Source organism: Pan troglodytes, chromosome X, assembly GCF_028858775.2.
Source record: "Pan troglodytes isolate AG18354 chromosome X, NHGRI_mPanTro3-v2.0_pri, whole genome shotgun sequence".
NCBI classification, from domain to species: domain Eukaryota; kingdom Metazoa; phylum Chordata; class Mammalia; order Primates; family Hominidae; genus Pan; species Pan troglodytes.
The window spans coordinates 111,764,251-111,769,631 of NC_072421.2; positions in this window are offsets into that span (position 1 = coordinate 111,764,251).

Sequence of the window (5,381 nt, forward strand, 5' to 3'; positions counted from 1 at the left end):
GTATACATAGTTGGGGACCCAAGTTTCCTTTTAAATCTTAATAGTCATAGTGGCATGCTTCAATTGGCAATATAACTCTCTAAAACTCAGTAGGCTTCCTATCTACTTTAGTTTAGTCAGTTTCACTTGCCAAATACTTAACAACAGTTCTGTTCAAAACATAATTTCTAGAAATACTATATTTATTGGCTTTGAAACTTCTATTTGTATCTATTGAATCAATGACCAGTTTCTTAAACCTGTAGGGTTTCAGCATGAGACACATTCTCTTAAATTTTTTTCCTTGAGCGATTTTATTCAATGAAAAAGTTTTATTGGTCACAACACTCTTAATTTGACCTTTGTTTTGAGGCACCTAAATCCATCTGCAGAATTTAACTATAAGTGTGGAGGTTTATCTTTACTTTGATATTTGCCTCAAGGATCAGTTTTACTTGGACTTAATATTTTAAAGCCTCTCTTAATTTCAACTCCTATTGTTTCTCTTCCAAGAAGTAGTTACTTTTGCCAGCTTTGTAATACCTCCAATTTCTAGTTCTCTTATTTTCTTATTTTTTCTTTTTCTAGGCTCTTTTTTTTCTTGTCAAATACTGCCTAAAGCAGATAACTACTGCTACTAATATTCTTCTTTCCAATCTCTTGCTTGTGAAGCTGCAAGTTCACTAGGTACATGAACTGCCTTTGAATCTATAACAGAAGACCAATTTGACAAATGTTTTGTCAAGGCATCCCCATCTTTCCAGCCTCAGATAGCAGTTTTCTCTGCCAAATATTATGGGCTTTAAAGCTAATGCTGTTTATCTTAGGGATTTGTTGTTGTTGTTGTTGTTATGGCAGCACGCTACTTCTGGAACTAACATTTATATAAGTCAAGAAAGGCTAAGTCATGCTATAAGGGGCAAACAAACTCCAGCTCTCTGTGGCTTACAAAGAACAAGGTACATACTTCCTGCTTTTACTACATGCCAATTATGCGTTCACAGGGGTCTCCGCTCCACATCATTTTCACTCAGGGGTCTAGGGTAATGGAGACTTTACCATCTGTAACATTGCTGGTAGCTGCACCAGGAAAAGGGAGAGCACAGAATATTGGCCACAAGCTTTTAAATGCATCTCTCCAGAAGTGGCACATATCACTTCTACACATATTTCATTGGCCAAAGCAAACACACACCTAGCTTTGTGGGTCCTGAAGGGCAAAAAAAGCAGACATATTAGTGAGCATTGTTAGTATCTGTCATAGAGGAAAGGTCTTTTGAAATCTTCTAGAAAAATTTTGTCATTTGACACATAAAACATGAGAAAGCAAGAGAAGAGGCATTGCTTTTTCATGGAAATTATACACGTTGGATCTTGAACTAGCAACAATCTCCTGAATCCTATTCCAATGTTGCTACTATATGGTTTTGTCTCAGCTGATTCAGTTTCTCATATAATGCTGTAACTTGGGACCTGGATACTTTAGTTTTCACCTGCAACTAATATTTGAATATGAGTTAAAATTAACTTGTATCACATATAATTTTATAAATGTATTAATCACTGACAATTTCATTTTGTGATTCTATATCAATGATGTTAGAGATATGCAATATAATAGTGGTTGAAATTTTGTTTTCTATAACTAGCCAATGATACACCCCAAACAAAAAATATAAGTAGAGAACAGATTTTACAGTGAAAACATTTTTATTTTGACAAAAATATAACCTTTAAAAATTAACCAAATTAACCTTTTAAAATTAAGAAGAGCTAACATATCTATGTGTTAATTTAATACAATATTTCCTAAACAATTTTTCATTTAAAGGGTTTTGTTTATATATCTTTATACACTCTGAACGGTGTATATCTATCATAGCACAACAATAAAGTGTATCAGGCTCACTTAAACATTGTTGTACTTTTAGGTGCCCTGAGTGTAGAGGCTTTAATTACTGTTATGCCTTTTTTATGTCTCATTTTATGGAAAGATTTCTACTTCTTGCGCAGAACCAAGGATTCTTTTTGCTTTGATAACGTGTTGCTTTTCTAGCTTAATTACTGAACATTGTGCTCATTGAAACTTGTTTAATATTGCTAATGGCTTTTCTAAACGTAATTGCATTTCTGAGGTGAAATGTCCATATGAACACATTACACTCAGTATCATTTGAACTCACCTCACAGCAGCTAAATAAAATATATCCTATTAAGCAGAATTAATAAGTGTGTTACCAACATCTTGGTATCGTATTTGTAATGGGTTATACTTAGGATTCTCTGTAATTGCAAACCAATTTGCTGTTGCCACTGTCTTTTTTATAAAAGCTTTGTTGAGATATAACTCATGCATGAAATTTACCCATTTAACATGTACAATTCAATAATTTTTACTATATTCACAGACCTGTGCAATTATCACAATCAATTTTAGAATATTTTCATTACCCCCAAAAAGAAACACTGTACCCTTTAGCCATCACCCCTCATTTCCACATCCCCCATCTCTAGGCAACAGCTAAATCTACTTTCTATCTCTATAGATTCGCCTATTCTGGACATTTTTGGACTTTTGTGATTGGCTTCTTTCGTTTAGCATAATGAAAGGTTCAGCCATGTATAACATGTATCAATACTTCATTTTTTTTGTTAAGACTGAATAATATTCCATGGTATGGATTTTACCACATTTTATTTATCCTTTCATCAGTTGATAGAAATTTGACTTATTTTTACCAAATTTTGCCTACTATGCTGCTATGATTATTTCATATACAATTTTTTAACATATGTTTTCATTTCTCTTGAGTAAATACCAAGGAGTGTAATGGTTGTTTCGTAGGATAACTCTATGTTTAATCATTTGAGGAATTTCCAAAGTGACCAGCAGTGTATAAGAGTTCCAACTACTCCACCTTTCACCAATACTTGTTATTATAAACCTTCTTGATTATAGCCATCACAGTGAATGTGAAGTGTTTCATTTTGGTTTTAATTTACATTTCCGTGATGAGTAATGAGCATTTTTCATGTGCTTACTAGTCAGGTATACCTCCTTTAGAAAAATGTCTGTTCACGAGTTAATGGGTGCAGCACACCAACATGGCACATGTATACATATGTAACAAACCTGCACGTTGTGCACATGTACCCTAAAACTTAAAGTATAATAATAATAAAAAAAGAAAAATGTCTGTTCAGATTCTTTGCCTACTTTTAAATTGGGTTATATGTATCTTTATTATTGAGATGTAAGAGTTCTTGTACAAGTCCCTTATATGAGATCTATGATTAACAATTTTCTTCTATTCTGTGGGATGTGTTTTCACTTTTTTGATGGCATTTTTTGAAGGAAAAAAAAGTTCTTACATTTGAATAAAATATAACATTTATTTATTTTGGTTGCTATTTCTTCTGTCTTTTAAAGAGGTGTTTAAACAGTGAAATTGTTTTTTCCCCCCTGTGGATAAAAACACGATCTTATTATTTACTTTTCCCATCCCTAAATAGTAGAATCTGTACATTTATAATCATTATTTTTTAAGGAACAACTTTTCTTTTACTTAAGAATAAATTTTTGAGTCAGTAGTAATTTTATTTTATTGTATGCATGGTGGGGTTTAAGCGACTTTTTTTTTTTACTTGATTAAACTTCTCCTTATAATTATGTAAACCCTACTCACCTATTAATGATTGCCGGCCCAGTTTTGTTTTTTTCGGTAATCCATATTTACAGCTAGAAATTATTTGTTGCTCTTGTCTATGTTTAATCTGTTTAATAAGGTCTAATGCTTTACAAAAACAAATGACCCTGTGGGATGTGATTCTAGGTGTGCTAGATTGTGGCAACCATGAAAATGCACCAGATAGCTATCCTTCTGTGTGGAGCACAGTTGAGTGATACCCCCAGCTGCGACTTGTCCGGATCCACCGTCATGTTAGTGCCAAGGCCATACTTTCCCTGGACTGTTCATGGCCAATGACTGAACATGGCAGTGGTGCCATTGCAACCCCTTTCCTATCTGACATGTGATTCCATTAATGGGAAATTTTGACTCGTGGACTCCTCATAAGCCTGGCCAAAATCATCTTACAACTGCACTGTTCTCTGAAACTTTTCCTACCAAACCCTTCTTCCTTTCCATTCTTTTTCATAGGTGTCATAACTGTGTCACAGCTGGAAGGCTCCCTCTGCCTATCCTGTTTCCTCTCCATTTATCCTTCAAGGGATCCAGTTATTTTCTTTCATATCTAATTGCATCTTGATATGTGCTTCTTGGAAGAACTAAACTAACACAATAAAGTTAAATAGCTTCCTCTAAATCATAAAATGAATATAAATCTTGAATGTTACATAGATATCTTCAATGGGGTAATGGCTCACAGCTATTATTTGAACACCCACTCAAGATTAAGATAAGATTTGTCTCCAGGAGGGAGACTGTAGGGCACATTTTCACACATATCCACAGGGGCCAATCCCCCTCTAGGAAGAACACAAGAGGAGAGGAATTGGTGAGCTGAGAGGACAAAAAAATATGCTCCAAGATATAACGAAAGAAAGTCAGAGCTATAGCCACTGAGGAGAGTGTACTTATTACCAGACATTATGAACATAAGAAAATGTAAGGGGCTAAATACTATGGCACTTGAGAGAAATTGAATGTCTCAGTACTTTGCAAAAATAATTTACTACGCCACAGGGATCCATAGAAACAATATTTAGATGAGTGGCTTCTCATTATGAGAGGGGGATTAAAATGCTTCACCTGATTCAAAATAAAAGAATAGTATAGTTGATTTTTTATTTTAGGAAGAGTTAATGTAGGCTTAAGTGTATAAACTCTGAAGTCATCTATGAGCTCATTATTTGGCTCAGTCACTTAAAAGATGTAGCAAATACTTAGCTTTATCATTTTGAGGGCAATATTACTTACTTTATAAAGATATTGTGAGGGAAATATAACATCATATGTGCAAAGTGAAAGGTACATGCCAAGTCCTCAAATAATAATAGTTACAAAGAAAGGAAGGGGTGACAACAATTGTAAATGGCTCCACAAAAGCATGTAGTGAAGGATAAGGTAGGCAAAATTGTAAACTACCTGGCTGAGTGTTGAAGGCATGCCCAACATGAACACAGAACCCCTAAGAAAAGACTGAGAGGCTGATTGGTTCTAGGCATTTAAGGAAGATTCTGCTGATTATTAGCTGACCACCAAACTAATTTAAAAGAGATTTCAGTGTCCACACATGACAAAGATACAGAATGTACAGACTTAGTTCCGAAAAGTCATTAAACAACAAACTACAACAACCAGCATCAACAACAAACCCTGGGGAGGGGAGAAAATATGATTTTCAGTATTGCCACAATAAATTATATAAAATATCCAGTT